This window comes from Mirounga leonina, unplaced genomic scaffold (genome assembly GCF_011800145.1).
Source record: "Mirounga leonina isolate KUSES-001 unplaced genomic scaffold, KU_Mleo_1.0 Mir_493, whole genome shotgun sequence".
In the NCBI taxonomy this organism is placed as follows: Eukaryota; Metazoa; Chordata; class Mammalia; order Carnivora; family Phocidae; genus Mirounga; species Mirounga leonina.
The window spans coordinates 3,791,901-3,814,086 of NW_023270780.1; positions in this window are offsets into that span (position 1 = coordinate 3,791,901).

Genomic DNA, 22,186 nt, shown 5'->3' on the forward strand with positions numbered 1-22,186 from the left:
CTTATATAAGGATTGCCACCCCAGCTTTCTTATGGTTTTCCACCCCCTCACTTTCAATCTGGGGGTGTCTTTGGGTCTAAAATGAGTCTCTTGCAGACAACATATTGACGGGTCTTGTCTTTTTTTTTTTATCCAATCTGATATCTTGTGTCTTTTGATTGGGGCATTTAGCCCATTTACATTCAGGGTAACTATTGAAAGATAGGAATTTAGTGCCATTGTATTGCGTGTAAGGTGACTGTTACTGTATATTGTCTGTGTTCCTTTCTGGTCTATGTTACTTTTAGGCTCTCTATTTGCTTAGAGGACCCCTTACAGTATTTCTTGTAGGGCTGGTTTTGTGTTTGCAAATTGTTTTAGTTTTTGTTTGTCCTGGAAGCTTTTTATCTCTCCTTCTATTTTCTTTTTTAAATTATTTATTTATTTTTGTAAATTTTATTTTATTATTTTATGTTAGTCACTATACACCACATCATTAGTTTTTGAAGTGGTGATCCATGATTCATTGTTTTCATATAACACCCAGTACTCCATGCAGTACGTGCCCTCCTTAATATCCATCACTTGGCTAAATCATCACAACACCCACCTGTCCCTAAAACCCTCAGTTTGTTTCTCACAGTCCACAGTCTCTCATGGTTCATCTTTCCTTCCAATTTCTCCCCTCTTCATTTTTCCTTTCCTTCTCCTAAAGTCCTCCATACTCTTCCTTATATTCCACAAATAAGTGATACCATACGATAATTGACTTTCTCTGCTTGACTTATTTCACTTAGCATAATCTCCTCCAGTCCCATCCATATTGGTGTAAAATTTGGGTATTCATCCTTTCTGATGGCTGAGTTATATTCCATTGTATATATGGACCACATCTTCTTTATCCATTCATCTGTTGAAGGACATCTCAACTCTTTCCACTGTTTGGCTATTGCAGACATTGCTGCTACAAACATTGGGGTGCATATAGCCCTTATTTTCACTACATCTGTGTCTTTGGGGTAAATACCCAGGAGTGCAATTGCTGGGTCACAGGGTAGGTCTAATTTTAATTTTTTGAGGCACCTCCATACTGTTTTCCAAAGTGGCTGTACCAACTTGCATTCCCACCAACAGTGTAAGAGGGTTCCCCTTTCTCCACAACCTCTCCAACATTTGTTGTTTCTTTCCCTGTCCATTTTTGCCATTCTAACTGGTGTAAGGTGTTATCTCAATGTGGTTTTGATTTGAATTTCCCTGGTGGCTATTGATGATGAACACTTTTTCATGTGTCTGTTAGCCATTTGTATGTCTTCTTCAGAGAACTGTCTGATTATGTCTTCTGCCCATTTTTTGACTTGAATATTTGTTTTTTGGGTGTTGAGTTTGAGAAGTCCTTTATAGATTTTGGGTACCAGCCCTTTATCTGTAGTGTCATTTGCAAATATCTTCTCCCATTGTGTGGGTTGCCTCTTTGTTTTGTTGACTGTTTCCTTTGCTGTGCAGAAGCTTTTTATCTTGATGTAGTCCCAAATGTTCATTTTTGCTTTTGTTTCACTAGCCCTTGGAGATGTATCTTGAAAGAAGTTGCTGTGGCTGATGTCAAAGAAGTTATTGCCTATGTTCTCCTCTAGGATTTTGATGATTCCTGTCTCACATGGAGGTCTTTCATCCATTTTGAGTTTATCTTTGTGCATCATCAAGTTTCCCTCTTCTGCATGTGGCTGTCCGATTTTCCCAGCACCATTTATTGAAGAGACTGTCTTTTTTCCATTGCATATTTTTTCCTGCTTTTCCAAAGATTACTTGACCATAGAGTTGAGGGTCCATATCTGGGCTCTCTATTCTGTTCTATTGGTATATATGTTTGTTTTTGTGCCAGTACCATTCTGTCTTGCTGATCACTGCTTTGTAATATAGCTTGAAATTGGGCAATGTGATGCCCCCAACTTGTTTTTCTTTTTCAACATTTCCTTGGTGATTCAGGGTCTTTTCTGATACCATACAAATTTTAGGATTGTTTGTTCCAGCACTTTGAAAAATGTCATTGGAATTTTGATTGGGATGGCACTGAAAGTGTAGATTGCTCTGGGTAGCATAGACATTTTAACAAAGTTTATTCTTCTGATCCATGAGCATGGAATATTTTTCCTCTTTTTGTGTTTTCTTCAGTTTCTTCAGTTCTTTCATGAGTGTTGCGTTGTTAGTGTATAAAAAGCAACTGATTTCTGTGCATTGATTTTGTATCCTGCCACATTACTGAATTGCTGTATGAGTTCTAGTAATTTGGGTGTGGAGTTTTTTGTGTATTCTACATAAAGTATCATGTCATCTATAAAAAGAGAGAATTTGACTTCCTCTTTGCCAATTTGAATACCTTTTATTTCTTTTTGTTGTCTGATTGCTGTTGCTAGGACTTCTAGTACTATGTTGAACAATAGTGGCAAGAGTGGGCATCCTTGACATGTTCCTGATCTTAAGGGAAAGTCTATCAGGTTTTCCCCATTGAAGATGATATTTGCTGTGGGTTTTTCATAGATGGATTTTATGAACTTGAGGAATGTTTCCTCTATCCCTATACTTTGAAGAGTTTTAGTCAGGAAAGGATGATGTATTTTGTCAAAAGCTTTTTCTGCATCAATTGAGAGGACCATATCGTTCTTCTCTGTCCTCTTATTAATGTGTTCTATCACATTGATTGATTTGTGAATGTTGAACCACCCTTGCATCCCGGGGATAAATCACACTTGGTCATTCTCAATGATCCTTTTAATGTATTTTTGGATCCTATTAGCTAGGATTTTGTTGAGGATTTTGGAATCCATATTCATCAGGGATATCAGTCTGAAATTCTCCTTTTTGATAGGGTCTTTGCCTGGTTGGAGATAAAGGTAATCCTGGCCTGATAGAATGAGTCTGGAAGCTTTCCTTCTGTTTCTATTTTTTGAAACAGCTTCAGGAGAATAGATATTATTTCTTCTTTGAATGTTTGGTAGGATGCCCCAGGGAATCCATTGGGTCCTTGACTCTTGTTTTTTGGGAGGATTTTGATCACTGCTTCAATCTCGTTACTGGTTATTGGCCTATTCAGGTTGTCAATTTCTTCCTGTTTCAGTCTTGGCAGCTTATAGGTTTCTAGGAAGGCCTCCATTTCATCCAGATTGCTCAATTTATTGGCATATATTTGTTGATAATAATTTCTAATAATTGTTTCCACTTCCTCGGTGTTAGTCATGCTCTCTCCCTTTTCATTCATAATTTTATTAATTTGGGTCCTTTCTCTTTTCTTTTGGATAAGTCTGGCCAGTGTTTTATCGATCTTATTAATTCTTTCAAAGAACCAGCTTCTAGTTTCGTTGATCTGATCTACTGTGTTTCTGGTTTCTAATTCACTGATCTCTGCTCTAATCTTAATTATTTCTCTTCTAATGCGTGGCTTAGGCATCCTTTGTTGATTTTTCTCTAGTTCTTTAAGGTGTAGAGTTAGTTGGTGAATTTGGGATTTTTCTATTTTTTTGAGTGAGGCTTGGGCAGCTATGCATTTCCCCCTTAGGACCGCCTTTGCAGTATCCCATAGGTTTTTTTTTTTTAATTCTTATTTATTTATTTGACAGAGAGAGAGAGAGACAGCAAGAGAGGGAACACAAGCAGGGGGAATGGGAGAGGGAGAAGCAGGCTCCTGGCTGAGCAGGGAGCCCGATGCAGGGCTCGATCCCAGGACCTTGTGATCATGACCTGAGCCGAAGGCAGACGCTTAACGACTGAGCCACCCAGGCGCCCCTCCCATAGGTTTTTGACCAATGTGTTTTCATTCTCACTGGTTTCCATGAATTGTTTAAGTTCTTCTTTGACTTCCTGGTTGACCCAAACATTCTTGAGCAGAATGGTCTTTCCATTTCCAAGTGTTTGAATTTCTACCAAATTTTTTCTTGTGATTAAGTTCCAGTTTTAAAGCATTATGGTCTGAGAATACGCAGGGAATAATCTCAATCTTTTGTTATCAGTTGAGACCTGATTTGTGACCCAGTATGTGGTCTATTCTGGAGAAAGTTCCATGTGCGCTCGAGAAGAATGAGTATTGTGTTATTTTAGGGTGGAATGTTCTGTAAATATCTTTGAGGTCCATCTGGTCCACTGTGTCATTCAAAGTGCTTGTTTCTTTGTTGATTTTCTGTCTAGATGATCTGTCTATTGCTGAGAGTGTGGTATTGAGGTCTCCTACAATTACCGTATTTTTATCAATATGAGTCTTTATTTTGGTTAACAGTTGGCTTATGTAGATGGCTGCTCCCTTGTAGGGGGCATAGGTATTTACAATTGTTAGATCTTCTTGTTGGATAGACCCTTTAATAATGATATAGTGTCCTTCTGTGTCTCTAACTACAGTCTGGAGCTTAAAATCTAATTTGTCTTATATCAGAATTGTTACCCCAGGTTTCTTTTGAGGTCTGTTGGCATGGAAGATGGCTCTCCATCCCTTACTTTCAGTCTGGTTGTACTTTTAGGTTCAAAATGAGTCTCTTGTAGACAGCATATGGATGGGTCCTGTCTTTTTATCCAATCTGCAACCCTGTGCCATTTCATGGAAGCATTTAGGCCATTCACATTGAGAGTGATCATTGAAAGATTTGAATTTATGGTCATCATGTTGCCTGTGAGGACGTTGTTTTTATAAATTGTCCCTGTAAATTTCTTTTCTATATCACTCTTGGGGTCTTTCTCCTTTTATAGAACCCCCCTTAATATTTCTTGCAGGGCTGGCTTAGTGTCACATATTCTTTCAGCTTCTGCCAGTCTTGGAAGCTCTGCATTTCTCCATCCATTCTAAATGACAGCCTTGCCGGAAAAAGTATTCTTGGCTGCATGTTCTTCTCGTTTAGTACCCTGAATATGTCTTTCCAGGCCTTTCTGGCTTGCCAGGTCTCTGTGGATAGGTATGACATTATTCTGATGTTCCTCCCTCTGTATGTAAGGAATCTCTTCCCCCTAACTGCCCTTAAGATGGTTTCCTTGGTTCTAAGATTTGCGAGTTTTACTATTACATGCGGGGGTGTTGGCCTGTTTTCCTTGATCTTGGGAGGGGTCCTCTCTGCCTCTAGGACATGAATGTTTGTTTCATTCCCCAGATTAGGGAAGTTCTGAGCTACAATTTGCTCATATATATCTTCTAGCCCTCTCTCTCTCTTTCTCCACCCTCTCAGGGTTCTCAATAATTCTTACATTGGAACGTTTCATGGTGTCACTTATTTCTCTGATTCTATTTTCATGGATTCTGAGTTGTTTTTTCCTGGACTCCTCTTTTCCCTTTTTATCTATTAAATGGTCTTCCAGGTCACTAATTCGTTCTTCTGCCTCGCTTACCCTAGCTGTTAGATTATCTAGATTGGATTGGATCTCATTGATAGCATTTTTAAGTTCTGCCAATTCACCTTTCATTTCTGCCCTTAGAGACTCTATGTTGCCATTAATTGATTTCTCCATTCTAGCTATTGTCTTCACAATTGCTAGCCTGAATTCCATCTCTGACATCTTGGTTATATCTGCATCCATTTGTAAATCTGCAGCATAAGTCATAATCTCTGAATCTTTCTATTTTGGGGGTTTCTCCTCCTAGTCATTCTTTTATGGGCAGTTGAGGGAATGTATAGAGTCCAAATTATTTACCAGAACACAAGCAAGATGCACCTTTTTTCTAGGGACCTTAGGGTGGCTGGCCTCTTGTTTTCCCAGCCTGTCTTCAGGGGAGGGGCCTGCCCTGCTGATAGTCAGTCAACCCTGTTTGTGCACAGTTGCCCTGCCCCCTGTGGTGGGGGATGGGCTTAGTGAAAACCGATTTTGGGGGGCTTTTGTTCTCTACTAGCTTTCCATGGTGGCTTTCCGCATCTCTTCCAAGAGTCAGAGCAGAAGAGTCCATTTCCAACCCTCTGCGTCAGAGCAGAGAGATCGCAATCTGTTCTTCAGTGAGCCCTCCAGGCCACACTATCTCTGTTTCTGTCTGTGCTGCTATAAACTGCAGCGTCCTGGGTTGTGCGCCCCTCCACAGCGCTCTCAGTCCTCACCCCCAGGTTGGAGCTCGTCTCTGCTCTTTGTGCTTCTAAAACCGCCAGCCACCCCCAGTTCACAGGCAGGCCCCGCTGCTCCGCGTTTCTGTCCTGGGGGCTGCCTAAATTCCTTTCCCTGCTGCTAGTGGTCTGCAAGTCTGTGCACAGTCCCCAGCACAGGAGGCTATTGCTCCCCAGCAGAGTAGGATCCCCACGGCCAGGCTTCCTCCTGCTGCCATTTATCCTCTGATATCTGCCTGCGGAATCACGGCTCCCTGCTATGTACCTCAAAACTAACCACCTGAGATATTGTTTGTAGAGATCCAGATCTACCTTCTTACATCTCAGGCTGATTTTGTGGGTGTTCAGAGTGGTCTGGTAGATATCCAGCTCAATTCTGGGGACCGGTTGGAATAGGGTCCCCTATTCCTCCGCCATCTTTTCCCCCTCCCTCTCCTTCTATTTTCAGTGACAGCCTAGCTGGATATAGTATTCTTGGCTGCATATTTTTCTCATTTAGCACCCTGAATATATCATGTTGGTCCTTTCTGGCCTGCCAGGTCTCTGTGGATGAGTCTGCTGCCAGTCTTCTGTTTCTACCCTGGTAGGAGAAACCACTTCTTGTCCGGAGCTGCTTTCAGAATTTTCTCTTTGTCTTGATATTTGCAAGTTTCACTTTTAGATGTTGGGGTGTTGACCTATTTATACTGATTTTGAGGGGGGTTCTCTGTGCCTCTTTGATGTGGATACTTGTTTCCTTCCCAGGTTTGGGAGGTTCTTCACTATAATTTGCTCCAATATATCTTCTGCCCCTCTCTCTCCATTTTTCCTTTTCCGGGATCCCATTTATTCTATTATTGTTTCACTTTATGGTATCACTTATCTCTCTAATTCTCCACTCGTGATCCGTAGTTGTTTTCCTCTCTTTTTGTCACCTCCATATTCTCCATTGTTTGATTTTTATATCACTAATTCTCTCTTCTGCCTCATTTATTCTAGCAGTTGGAGCCTCCATTTTTGACTACACCTCATTAATAGCCTTTTTAATTTTAACTTGGTTAGATTTGAGTTCTTTTATTTCTCCAGAAAGGGTTTCTCCAGTATCTTCCATGTTTTTTTCAAGCCCAGCTAGAATCTCTATAATCGTCACATGGAACTCTAGTTCCAACATCTTACTGATGTCCATATTGATTAGGTCCCTGGCAGTGGTACTCGCTCTTGTTCTTTTTTTTTTTTTTTGAGGTGAGTTTTTCCGTCTTGTCATTTTGTCCAGAGGAGAACAGATGAATGAGAGAACAAAATGCTAACAGGGTAACAATGACCCCAGAAAAATATACACTAAGCAAATCAGAAGAGACCCAAATCTGGGGGAAAAGAAAGGGAAAGAAAGAAAAAAGAAAAGGAAAAAAAAAAGAAAAAGAAAAAAAAAAGAATATGATCAAATATGATCAGGCTGGTGAATAGATCAGTGCCACACACTAGATTTTGGCAGTATTTTGGTCTGTTAGAAGAAACTTCCTCCCAAAATTTTAAAGAAAGAAAAACTTATATATGTATAAAAAGTAAGGTAAATATGATGAAGGGATAGAATATGACTGTAAATATGAAAATTATAAAAGATTTTATAAAAGGAATTGATAAGAAGTTGGTTGAAAAAAGAAAGAAGGGAAATTAAAAAAAAAAAGGGGGACAGAATGTGATCAGGCAGGAGACTAGAACAAAGCCATACCCTAGAGACTTGGGGTATATTTTGGTCTGTTAGAAGAAACTGTATCCCAACATTTTAAAGAGAGAACAACTTATATATATATATACCAAAACTAAGGCTAACTACAATGAAAGGATAGAATATGACTCTAAAAATGAAAAATAAAAGAGATTTTTTAAAAAGGGATTGATAAGATGTTGGTTGAAAAAGGGGAAAAAAATTTTAAAAAATAGAAAAAGAAAAAAGAAAATTAAAAAAATTAACTTTGAAAGACTAAAGAATCAGAGGGAAAAAACCATGAATTCTATGAGCTGTATTCCCCTAGTGTTGGAGTTCTGCCATTCCCATTGATCGGTAAACTTGGTCTTGGCTGGCTGTTCTTACAGATCTTCTGGGGGAGGGGCCTGTTGCTGTGGTCCTCAAATGTCTTTGCCTGATGTGGAATTGCCCTGCCCTTGCCAGGGGCCATGCTAAGTAATCTGCTTGGGTTTGCTCTTGTGAGCTTTTGTTCCCTGCAAGCTTTCCGTACAGCTTTGGAGGGTGAGAAAGAACATGGAGGCCTTCAATCTCCATGAGCTGAGAACTCAGGGCCCCACTCCTCGGTGAGCCCCCAGAGAAAAGCAGTCAATCACTCCTGTCTCCCCGGTCTCTGGCCGCACTCCATGCTCACCCAGCCTGTGACCGAGCATTTCTATCTCTGGCACACGACCCTGTTTGGAGTTTCCAAACCCAGCAGATTCCTGCAGTGCATTCCCATGCCACTTCTCCTGGGGGAGGAAGGGGAGTCTCCTAGGATCTGCCATTTGTTGGGTCCCTGCCCGAAGAGCAGTGGCCCAACTGTGCCGTGGATCATGGTTTATGGAAACCCCAGCTGAGAGCCCACTCCTCAGCTCTGTCTTTGCAGCCAGCTTCCCCGCTCTGATACCTGGGAGCTCTGTTGCACTCAGGCACCCCTGGTCTTTCTGTGACCCTGAGGGTCCTGAGACCGCACTGTCCCAGCAAGTGTTCCACCCCCGCTTAGCCACTGGAGTGATGTCCCTTAGAGGAGCGGACTTCTAAAAGTTCTGATTTTGTCTCTGCAGCTCTATTACTTGCCCAGTAGTGGCTGTTGGAGGTCCCCTACCACCTCCACCACCATCTACATTCCTGTATATCACCTTGGATTCACTTCTCCTCACATCCTACCTTCCAGAAAGTCATCTCTTTTCTGTTCAGAGATTTGCTGCTATTCTTTTCTTTGATCTCCTGTGAGTTTGTAGGTGTTCAGAATGGTTTGATCCCTATCTAGCTGAATTCCTGGGACCAGACGACATTTAGGTCTCCTACTCCTCCACCATCTTCCTCCTCCTTTTGCATGTGGCCTTTCTTTTCAGTACATCTGTCCTCGGGATAAATACCCAGTAGTGCAATTGCCGGGTCAGAGGGTAGCTCTATTTTTAATTTTTTGAGGAACCTCCACACTGTTTCCAAAGTGGCTGTACCAACTTGCATTTCCACCAACAGTGTAAGAGGGTTCCCCTCTCTCCACAACCTCTCCAACATTTGTTCTTTTTTTGCCTTGTCAATTTTTGCCATTCTAACTGGTGTAAGATGGTATCTCAATGTGGTTTTGGTTTGAATTTCCCTGATGGCTAATGATGATGAACATTTTTTCATGTGTCTGTTAGCCATTTGTATGTCTTCTATTATTTGTGGTCCTTGGAGCCTCAGTAGTTTTGCTATAAGTTCTCTGACCTTCTTGATGGTATGAGCCAGGCCCTCAGCAGCCACAGTGGGGCAGGACAAGTTTTTCAGTCCCTGGAGGAGGTGTGAGGAAGAGGAGGTCATGGGGCTGCTAATGCCCCGTGGCCTGGCCTCCATGATGGTGGCTGCTCTGGCCTAGAGAAGGGGATCTGACCGGGAGCCATGGTGCCTGCCTTTGAGAAGGAAGCTTCTTGCTTCTTGCACACATGCATTCCTTTGAGAAGGCAGCTTCTTGCCTCTTTAGACATCAGGTGCTCACCTGAAAAGCAGGATGGATAGGGCTCTTTCAACAGGGTGCAGTGAAGATATAATAGGAAAGTGTTTTGCAGATGGTTATGAATTACAACAAAATAAAGTTCTTACTATTTTGAGCTGTGATTGTGGTTCTGGTTCTTCAGAGAAAGAGTTGGGTGGTTTGGGGTAAGCAGGTCGAAGTTTGTTATGTTTGGAGAATGTGTGACATTTTGTGGTAGGCTATGTTGATGATCTCCCCACCCATGCTGTCTGGATCTCAGTTTCCTCCTCTGTAGAGTAACATAATAATAGTACCAACTTCATTGTGCTGTCTGAGGATAAAATGAATTAATCTACTTGGAGCACTGAGATTAGCTGTTGGCACCTAATAAGAGTTTTACATAGATTAACTCATTAAGTCATCATACAATCCAGTAAGGTTAGGTACTATTTTTCCTTCCTCTACTGGGGAGGAAACCAAGATCAGATGGGCAAAGTGGGTAGCCCAAGGTCACACAGCTGTTAAGTGGCTGAGCTAGGATATACAGCCAGGCAGTCTGCCTTGAGAGTCCACATTTTAACCCCTGTCCTATACTGCCACTACCCTATATTGGGATGAGGAGAAAAGGTGGGTAAGGAAGGAGAAAAGCCTGGCCTTTCCCATCCAGCAGTTAAGACAACAGTCAGGCTTCCTTCATGCTTCTTAGCCCCTCCTCACATAGTCCCCTCCAACCACACCTCCTTCAGGAAGTCTTCCCAGAGGAGTCCCACCCATGTGATCATCCTATTTTCTCCATCTACTTTGAACTTATGAACCTAGTTGTCTGCATGGTGCTTTGTAATGCTTTTAAAATTATTATTCAATTTGATGGGCATTTATCAAATACCTAGAACATAGGGCTAGAACCACAGGGTATGCAGACATGGATATAAAACATAGTTTCTCCCCACCAGGTAATTTCTTATCATGCCAAGGATGTAGACTAAGATAGCCATACAGAATACCTTTGAAAGAGAAATTGAGATCAGTGTTGTAGAAGAAATATGAACAATGTACTACAGAATTGTGGGGGAAATAATGGTCAATTCAGACTGGGCTTGATGGCTTTGGACAGCTTCACAGACTCCAGGGAGGAGTCAATGATGACTTCCGGTGGCATTTGAACTAAGTCTTAAAGGATGGCTAAGAGTTTAAAAGGTATAATATGGTGGGAGAGCAATCAGAGTAGGATGAGGCAACATTGTTGGTGCTATGGTAGCCCCTTTGTGGTTGTTATTCACAGGAGCAGGAGCTCTTGAAACTTTTTCAAGTGTTTGCATCTCAGTTAAATCATCAATGGAGACTCTGAACTCTGTGCTCTTGTTCTGGATTTCCCCAGGCTGACACATGACTCAGAGCTCCCTTCTTCTGCAGGGGACCAACTGTCTTCTGATTACATGCTTGCCTACACTGCTCCCATTTCCCTGGTCTGGCAGGAGCACCTCTCTGGGCTGAGAGAGCAGAGCTGGAGCCCTTGCTTACACTCTCTGGCAGTGCACCCAGGGAGGCTGTTCCCACTCCCTGGTCCCAGAGGAAGCATCCAGCTATGGTGCTTTAGGTTCTGAGGTTTGAGATCTCATATAGTAGGTGCCAGAGGCTTGGGGTTAATGTGAGGAATCTAAACAGTAGACCACCTCTGAATAAGCAGGGAACTTTTCCCAGGCAGTAACTTCATTTTTCCATCCATCCATACAACAAACACTTGTTTAGCCCCCTCTCTGTGTTGGGAATCCAAAGGCCAAAACCCCCCAGCTCTTGCTCTCAAGTTCAGAGTCTAGTGACATGTGATTATATGTTTATAATACTGAGTACTCTGATGAAGGAAGCAAAGAGAAGGGGTACCCAAACCAGAACTGGGGTTAGAGTTGACAAATCTTGAACAGTCTCAGTGGGCAAAAAGAAGGTAAAAGAGGTGGTGCAAGCAGGAGGTGTAGTAGAAGGCAAAGGTGTGGGGTGTCCAAGGACACTTTTGCTGTGGTAGTGACAGAGTTGGGGGCAGAGGCTACACAGCTTTGTGGCTGGAGGAGGCAGACAGAGTCAGATCATGAAGGTTCTTGGGGGCCATACAATAGCATTTGGATGCTACCCTTGGGGTCCTGAAGGGTTTTGAGCATAAGAAATGGCTTGTTTTATAGAGAAAACACTGTGGTGAGGAGAATGCAGTTTTGGGGGAGGCAGTTTTCAGGGAAGAGAAGATGAGGACCTGGCCTGGGACAGGGAAGGGGACTAGAGAGGGGGAGAGGTTTGGGAGGTAGTAAGCAGGTACAATGGGTCAGCACTGTCAGGAAAGTGTGGAGGGACATGGAAGAGTCAATGATGACTTATAGTGGCCTGACTTTGGCCATCACTTGTCGCTGGTCACTGGTGATGCTCTTCACTGGGACAAAGAGCAGGAGGAGGAGCAGGAGAGCAGCAGGCCTGGGGCAGAGATGAGTTCAGTGTGGGATGAGTTGAATCAGTCAGAGATAAGGTGCTGGAACTGAGGGTTCATCGGGTCCTAAGGTAGAGATCTGGAAATCTTCCAGACATAAGTCCTAGGTAAAAAGCAGAGAGTAATGGACTTGAGTGGCGTGTATGAAGTAGATTCTAAAGAGAAATGGAGAAGACCAGAAAGAGTTGCATCAAGGACAGGGCACAACTGAGGCCTGTGTTGAAGACATGCAGCAAAGTAGAGAGAAAGGGTTCCTGGAGTTGGCATGGCTGGATAGCAGATTTTGAAGAACAGAAGAAGTCAGAATGAGTTGAGGAATAAGTGGGTGTCAAAGAGAACATGAAGGCATCTTTTGCAGTAAGTTTGGCTAAGAAGGTAACGAGGAGAGAGAGGGGAGGGAAAGGGAGAGAACAGTGAAGAAGAATTGTTTTAGAATGGGAAGGGCTTGATGTGCTCAGGCCTGGTTGTGGGGGTGGGGAGGAAGTCAGTAGAGAGAAAGGTTGAACAAAGACTATGTCTCCAGCTCAGTGGGTCCCAGAGGGGCCTCTGGGCCTTGAGGGCATAGGGCACTCCAGGTCCTGTGGGTAAGGCAGCCTTCCAGGGGAATGGCTGCCATGCCCCACCCCTGTGCCCCATCCAGGCCTCAGCTCCTTCACACTTCAGCAGAGACCCTGTTGGGTCTTTGCTCTCAAAGGTGGCCCCAGCTGGCAGAAGAGCTGCCTTGGAATCCAGCCCAACCTACTCTTGTCCTCAAGGCTTCAGCCTGCACTGAGCAACACGAAGCTTTCTTTAGGTCTTTGCTGCCAGCAGTGGAGGAGGGTGGGACAAGCCTGGCACAGTGTAGGGCAGAAGCCTCAGGCCTTGGTTCTGAGCCACGCAGGGGCCCGGGCTAACTAGGCCTGGGTCTGGCTGCCACCTGGTGTCGAGAGCTGGATGCACAGCAGGATGGCCTCTACTAGGCACCAGCCCTGAGCTGGGGATAAAGAAAGAGGAAAAACTTTCACCGTTCAGAAGCTTTTTGTTTTGATGAAGTCCCAATAGCTCATTTTTGCTTTTGTTTCCCTTGCTTCCAGAGATGTGTCTGATAAGTTGCTATGACCAAGGTCAAAGAGGCTGCTGCCTGTGTTCTCTAGGATTTTGATGGTTTCCTGTCTCACATTTAAGTCTTCTATTCATTTTGAATTTATTTTTGTGTATGGTGTAAGAAAGTGGTCCAGTTTCATTCTTCTGCCTGTTGCTGTCCATCTCACAACAATCAACAAAACTAAAAGACAACCTAAGGAATGGGAAAAGATATTTGTAAATGACATATCTGTAAAGAATTAGTATACAAAATCTAGAAAAAACTTCTCAAAACTTCTCCCAAAGAATAAATAATCCAGTTAAGAAACTGACAGAAGACATGAACAGACATTTTTCCAAAGAAGACACACAGATGGCTAACAGACACAAAAAAAGATGCTGAACATCATCAAGGAAATACAAATCAAAACAATGAGATACCACCTCACACCTGTCAGAATGGCTAAAATTAACAACGCAAGAAACAACAGTGTTGGCAAGGATGCAGAGAAAGGGAAACCCTCTTACACTGTTGGTGAGACTGCAAGCTGGTGCAGCCACTCTGGAAAACAGTATGGAGGTTCCTCAAAAAGTTGAAAATTGAACTACCCTAAGACCAGCAATTGCACTACTAAATATTTACCCAAAGGATACAAAAATATATCACCCCGATGTTTATAGCAGAATTATCAACAATAGCCAAACTATGGAAAGAGAAGAAACGTCCATTGACTGATGAATGGATAAAGAAGATGTGGAGTGTATATATATACAGTGGGATATTATTCAGCCATCAGAAAGAGTAAAATCTTGCCATTTGTAACTATGTGGATGGAGCTAGAGTGTATTGTGCTAAATGAAGTCAGTCAGAGAAAGACAAATACCATATAATTTCACTCATATGTGGAATTTAAGAAAGAAAACAGATGAACATAGGGGAGGGAAAACAGAGAGAGGGAAACAAACCATAAGAGACTCTTAATGATACAGAACGAACTGAGGGTTGATGGAGGGAGGTGGGTGGGGAGATGGGCTAAATGGGTGATGGGTATCAAGGAGGGCACTTGTTGTCATGAGCACTAGGTGTTGTGTGTAAGTGATGAATCACTAAATTCTACACCTGAAACCAATTTTACCAGGTATGTTAACTAACTAGAATTTAAATAAAAACTTGAAATTAAAAAAAAAAGAGGAAAAACCAGAAAACCTGCAGGGAAGGCAGGCTTCAGTGTGGGGCACACCATCCTGAATCAGAGAGGGAGTGTATTTCATGTGGTGAAGATGAACAGTGAATTTACTAGTTAGTCTGAGGCCAGAGGCCAGTAAAACTAACAGTGCACAGTTACCTGTACTGTCTCCCATGAGACTCTCTGAGTTAGTTACTATCATTTTCCATATTTTACAGATGGGGCTTATCCCTGGAAGGTTTAAAAGGTTTGTCCAAATCAGTGGCCTTTGAATGGCAGAACTGGGATTTGAAAGGAGTTTTCAGACATTGAGAGGGGGCTGGGTAGGGGCGGGCACTGAATTTCATGTCAGGAGCTCTAGGAATAGTCTGGGCAGATGTAAGCATGGAGTGTGGAGGGTCTGGGCAAAATAAATGATAGGGACCTGTGCCCTGTTGGCCTTAAGGTAGAGAGTGAGGCTTGGAGATAAGAAGCCCATCCCTGCCCAGGATGAGTATGAATGGTCACTGGGCTTGAGGAGAGGTTTACCAGGGGGACAAGCCCCAGCAAGTCCTGCAGAGGAGCCAAGATAGAAGTTGGCCCCATATGTCAGGGACCCTCTGGGTGGAGACCTAAGTGGTGGCTGATAGGAGAGTTGATGACAGGCCCAATGAGCATGTGATCTGCTAATCAGCAGCTAGAACAGAAGCCCCAAGATGGGAGAAATGTACCAGTGAGTGGATGGGGCCCTAAGAGCAGGTAACACCAGGGGAATTGAGACCAGGGAAGAGAAAAATTCATCAAGCTTACCTGCTGGCAGGTACCAGCTGGGAAGGGAGACAAAGGGGCCTCTGAGGGATGCTGGTCAGGGGTGGGTGGGCAGGATTGCCTTCAGTTCAGAGTCCCTAGTGAGAAACACGGAAGCATTTTCTTCCCACCTGCCTCCACCATGTTGGTAGAGGTGTGGGGGCAGCAGCTGGGGTCAGGTAGCTGATCCCTGCTAAGAGTAAGAAGGCAGAGTCTTGGTGGCACCTGCCAGCCACACCAATCTGCATCTCCCAATGCTGGAGGATATGGGTTCTGTGCCTGGCACAGCTTCCCACTTCTACCACTTCCTAATTACTCTCTTCTATTTTTGTTTTCCTCTCAGTTTCTCAAATAAAGTTCCCTTTGAAAAAATATCCCCACTCCCATTTTCTCTTAACAAGAAAGTGGAATCATTTGTCCTCATGCAGGGCAGGTTAACTAAAGGGACAGAACATCTTTAGGGGCCCAGGCCATAGGATCTGAGTGGGAAGGGAAGTGAGCTGACATGGGCAGACGGGGACTACTTGGAGAGAAGACTGGCAACGTGGGATCTGTCCTACTGACAATGTCACTGCCCTGGCAGCACCCCTCAAAGGCCTCTTCACCCTCCCTGTGTCTCAGTAACCCCTCTTCTCACACACACTCAACACCTCCTTGCTTAACCATTCAAAAGTGACTAAATGGGTGAGTAGCAAACTAGATCCTATTGCTAATCTGTCAATAACTGTGAGTCAGTGACTATATGCCCAACATCTGCTATTCCCACTCAGATTGCCTTAAATTTTTCTTTTTAATAAATATCTGGCTATAAAGTAAGACAGGACTACTTTGGAAAAGTCAGGAAAGCATAATGAGGACAGTGGCGATCAGGCTTTTTCATTAATTAAAATTAACAACTTTATCTCACTTCTGATGACTAGTAAGTTCTTCCCACTTCTCTTCTCAGCCACCAAAGGGTCCTGGTGCTCTGGTGGCTTGTCTACAGTGAGTTCTCAGTCAATATTTGTGGGGTGGCTGGTTGTTGACTGGCATGCCCAGCGAGCTCCACATATCCCGTAAACATTTGAAACCATGGTGTGTGTTGGTGGTGGTAGCTGGTCTGTGACATACTGTCTGGGGAGCTGGCTAGATTCCACATAGACTTGTTTTTCCCAGGTTAACTGGTAGCTTTCTCCCATGACAACAAGCTCAGGTCTGCAGGAAGTGGGTTTGGATGATGCTTCTGGATCACCTGAATGTGAGTTGATCCCGGGAGGAGTCGGTAACTCCACAGTCAGATGGTGGGTGCCAACTGTGTGCCAGGCACTGTGTGGGCTACAGGGGATATAAAGATGAAGGTTGTTAGGGACAGGATCCACAAGCTAATTGGAAAGTGACCTGATAAATGTGGTCCTAGAGTTAGATACAAAACTCTGGGGGGACTAAGGGAAATGGCCCTGGGCATGAGTCACTCCAGGAGGGCTTCATGGAAGAGGCAGCATGAGAGTTGGATCTTGAAGGGTGACTGGGGTATAGTTGCCTGGGGGACTTTGTGGCCAGGTGGAGAGAAGGGAGGCTATTCTAGACAAAATGAAGAATAAGAACAGTGACCTGATGTATGAAGGTTAAGGACCTTCTGTGGCTTTCATTTTCAAATCTGAGCTGCACCATTAATAAGGGTGGCTGCTGCCTCAGAGACCCCTTGTGAGCAGTGATCTGCCCTAGAACTGCAGAGGACCCTGTCCCTTGTTCCTACACGCTCTTCCTTGTGTTGACCTAGCAGGGAGCAGCCGTGTCTGCTTGTGCTGTCAGGCCCAGGTTCAGCGCCTCTTTCCCTGCAGCCTCTGGGATTGTTGAGACAGATGTGACTGCTCCCACTTCTGGACTCTCACTGTACCCTGTTCTTACTGCTGTCATGGCCCCTTACACAGCAATTGTCTCTGTTTTAGGGTTTGGTTTTCTTTACTGGACTATGTGCTCCTTAGGCAGGAAATGTTCTTGGTTCATCCCTGCAGTCTTAGCATCTGGCATCAGACCTCACAAAAAACACACACTCAATAAATCTTTAGTTCTTTAGCTTATTCTGTGAACACCTGCCAGTCACTCATTGGACCCTGGCTCATTTTCCCCAACTAACCTCATTAGGGATTAAGGTAGGGCCCTCAGCAGTCTGCTGCAGGGTGAGAAGGTTCAGAGTAGATTGCCCTCATCAACCTCAATTAGTGCTTTATTGAGAAGGTCACAATTGAGGCTTATGTAACAAGAGCCCATTATTTCATTGATTAAAACAGGTTTTCAGTTGGCAGCTTGACAAGTGCATACTGCACAGCCTCTCCCACTCCACCTACAGGGCTGGTAAGTGACAGATTTGGGTGGCAAATTCTTGGAATGCCTTGAAGATCCTGCTCAAGCCAGCCAGCTGGGTGCTACTGGGATAGGGAGGATGCTGGTGACAAATGTGACCTGATTACTTATAGCTCTTTGCTCCTAGGATGGGCCTTGGGAGCCTGACCAGTTGCCGAACCGGCTGTCAAACAGCCCACCCGGGACTGGGAGAAGATGAAAACACGTCTCCTTGGTCCTGTCCTGTTGCATCATTTACCCCATTTGGGAACCTGCACCTTGACTTTTCTACTAATGGCCAATTGAAGAATCAGAACATTGATATAATAATAATACATAATAATAATAATAAATATATATATATAATATAATAATAAATATATTTCCTGTAAGGGAGTTTTGTGATGAGGCACTACCAAGGAAGAGTGGATGGATGAATGGATAAGTGGGATATATAGATAAACAGTAAATCACCAAATGGATAGACATGTAGATAATAGAGCAGTGGATGGATTATTGGATTGATGGGTGGGAAGTGAACCCATGCTTATGGCCCCCCTAGGGACATAAAGTCCTCTAGCTGTTGGTGGCAGTGCTGGCAGATGCTGCCACAGTAGTACCTTAGTTTCTGAAGGCTTGCTGTGAATAGTTGAAGAGCTAAATATAAAGGGAAAACTCTTCCAATTTATTTTTTAGGAAATAGCAACAAATTGAATGCAGCCGAAGCATCTTCAAAGATTTACTACCTTCCAAGACTTTCAAGCCTGAAGATATCTTCATCTTCCCCTCTCACAACGGACAGGGAGGACAAATAAGACTAAGTGAAATAACCTGCAAATAGAACACCTTAAGAAAAGTACACCTATAAAAATAAGGTAACACAATAACACTGCAAACAGTTTGGCAAATGGAGAAAAAAGAATCACCTTAATAAACCCATCATTGTAGAGCAAGCCTTGTTGATTTGTGTGGCTGTGCTTCTGCACAGGAAACATACGTAGCTGCAATCATCATGCTCATGACTACCTGTCAACGTCTAGTGCGTTGGGGTCCCTGGGTAAGGGTCTACGAAATCACCAGGACACAGGGGATGCAGAGCAAAGGCAGCACTTGCAACTGCATACTGCTGTTTATTACTCACATAGCTATATACTCGCAGTGATCAGATAAACATAACAATGTATACTTAAAGTATCAAGCCAACATCCGTGAAGTGAAATATACACGAAATTCAATAAGAACAAAATACATCCTGTTTATGCTTGCAGAATAAAGAATTCTCTTAGCCATCCTTCCTTTGGAGACAACATGTTCTTTGTCTTTAGAAAGAACACTTCTGTTTAGAAAGATACACTTTAAGCGAGGCAAGAGCCACTTCCTGCTGATCCAGGCATTTAGGACTTGCAACATGAGATAAGGGGAAGAGAACATTTTCTCCTCCTGGCCTAGGCCTGCCTGGCCGACCTTAACCTCAATGCAGTCCTCAAATGATCTGGGCCTGCAAGGGGCCTACAAGCCTATACCATCTCAACTACCCTCTGTACCCTACTTTCTCCACCTCACATGATGTCATGAGCATTTTTCTATGTTGCCACATAGCCTTTATAATTACTTTAAGTGACTGTAAAATATTCCATTCTCTATGCTACTGTTGAATATTTAGGTTTCTTGTGTTTTTTTCCTTTGCTCATTTTCATGAATTAACAAATGTTAGGTATTTCACCTGGTGCCTGGCAAAATGTATACACTTAATAGGTGCTTTATTTCCTTCCTATCTCTCTCCTTTATATATCTTCATATTTGGGCTTTTCCTTAGGAAAAATTTCTTAGGATAAATATTAGTTCAAGAGTTTAAATAATTATATGGCTTTTCATGCATATGGATGCCATGTTGCTTTATTAATAACCATGATGATAATATAAATAGCTCCACAATTACACATATTATCTCATAAAATCCTCTCAACATCTCTAAGGAGTAGCCATTACCCCATTTTTGATGAGAAAGCAGAAGCCCACACATTTAAGTAATTTGTTTAACATCCATGTTTGTTCTGTTTTCTTCTTTCTTTTCAGGGACTGGTACAGTGTCTGGCACATGGAATGGCTTCAATAAATATTTGCTGAATGAAGTCCACAGGTGGGACTGCCATGATTAAACCCAGATCTGATTTACTTCAAAGCTTGCACTTTTTCCCTTAAATCTTGCCAACTGGCTTTTGACATTTATTTGGGTGGGGGTAAGGTATTGCCTTACCTTTTAATGAAGGACTCAGACTTAGTGAAGCATCCATTCAAGCTTAGGGCAAACATGTGACAACAAATGATGTGCTGTGGGTGGGAGTTTAGGACCCTAATTGTAGTTAGCCTAGAACTGTACCTGCCTGACTTTTTCCTGAGGTCAGCCATGCACAGCTATCATGTAGTTTTAAGAGCAATGCCATAGGAGAGTGGTCCTAAGTGCTTGGTAGCCACATTGAATTCAGAGGGTTTGTTGTTGTCTTGTGGCTGTGTGACCTGATTACACATTTACAGAAATGATGTACTCATTAGGATCACTCTCTAACATCAAACTGTACATGCTGAGGAGGCAGAATATCCTTGAACCCTATTCTTCCTAGTTTCAGAGGATGCATCCCAAAGAACACCAGCCCTAAGAGTCTTGAGTAGTCATTTCCTCAGGTTGTGTCTTCTTGGCATAAGGCAGGAACCTATGTCCTATTTCTGTTGTATATAATGAGTATTTTGAGCGTCAGAATGGTTCTTCAGAGACCCTTTAAATAATAAAGTCTGTACACTGATGCTACCTGGCTAGGCAGAGGGCTGGAGAGTTCAATGATAGAGCTTGCCTCAGGGCTATGAAGGAGACCCAACATGGTAGGGCTTCCTGTATGATGTGTGTGAGTATGAGTGTGTGTGTGTGAGTATGAGTGTGTGTGTGTGTGTGTGTACCTAGGTATCTAAAGCTCAATGGCAGTGGGTAAAAGGTTCTGGACATCTCTCCAGATAGGAGTCACTGCCCCTTCAGCATGGCCTGTGGTGGGGGAACTTAGTCCTCCTCTTGGCTCTGGAAGATCAGAGGTGACTCTGCCCATGCCTTCTCTGATAAGGGCCAGGGGCTTGGAAAGTCAGCTTCATCTTAGTCATTGGCTCATGGTCATCTTGCCAGGTTAAATGGAGGCCACTTTATTCAACACATGTTTATCAAGCTCTTGCTATGTGCCAAACCCTAGTCCAGGCACTGGTTATACAGTGGTGAATAAAACCTACAAAACCCTACTTTCATGGAGCTTACATTACAGTTGGGTAGACTAGCAACAGGCAAAATAATAAATAAACATATCAAAGAGTTACAAGGGCTATGGAGGGGCAGGAATGATGGGTAGGGAGTGCTGGAGTGGGGTGGAGGGAGTGGATGAGTGTGGAAAGGTGGTATGTATGCCAGCTGTAGACTGTGCATGGGACCACTCCAGGAAGTGGCCTTTCCTGGCCTCTGGCCACTTAGGTGGCACTGTCCTATCCCTGTGGGCAATCTTTATACATCACCCTCTTTGTTTTCTTCCTAGAGCTTGTTGTGTTCTGCAATGACCTTGTTCATTTGTCTGTCTATTCCTTCTTCAAATGATTCAGATGAATTCTTGTGAGATTCAAAAAGGTGTAAATTTGGAGAGGAAATGGAGATGGGGATGGGTTGTGAAAGCTAGGTCATGACTCCATGTGCCAAGTTCAAGTTGAGAAGGTTCTGACAGACTTGGAAATTGAATTCATAGGTGGATAGTCCTGGTGCCTGTTTTGGAGATTCTCCTGACTGGGGAGAAGGGAAGTATACTAATGGAAGAGGGGTTTGGAGAAGCAATTTGGATTGGAGACCATGAGAACTGGGGGAGCCACTTGGGCCTCTCTCCCTTCTTGTTCTGAGCATGATGCAGGAAGGCAGGGTTTTCAAAACAGGGCTGCCATTTAGTTAGAGCCTGGCTTGTTCCTGATCTAGTGCTGAGATGTTAGAAGAGCTCAAATAGGAGGGACCCCCATCCCTGCACTGACCTTAGCCCCATTGTCCCACCTCTAGCAAGTTGCAACAGATTTTCCTATAGGAGCCTTGGCTAGGGAGGGGTGCCCTTAATCAGCAACCAAAACTCTGGGCAGGTGTTAATTAGGTCCAAGCAGCTGGACCTAATTTTTTAGGTCATCTTTCCTTTATTAAAGATGAGAAGAGTGTAAGGCCCCCCCCCCCTGCTTCTCCTTGGCTCTTCCCTGACTTCCAGAGAAGGCTGGGAGGTGGGGCTGGAGTTGGCCTGTTCTGGGGGAGGTTGAATAGAAGACCTGGTCCACAGAGCAGACTGCTGCTCTGCTGTGAAGCCATGCACAGAGGCAATGCCCTAGCTCAGACCATGAGAGGATGCAAGCAGGGGAGGGCCCTCTGAAAGCTCTGGACACTGGGTGTTGTTCTCAGCAGGAGAGGAAGGATCTTTGCTTGTGGTGCCACTTGCCACTGCTTCATCCAGCTGGTCTCATTCTGAGCATTTTTTCTTGTCATTTCCCTCTAATTATAAACATGATAAATACACACACACACACATACACATTGCTTATCACAGGTTTTGGAGGCAGAGTGACTTGGAAGAAAACAGGTTTAGTAACAGAAAAGCAGGAGAT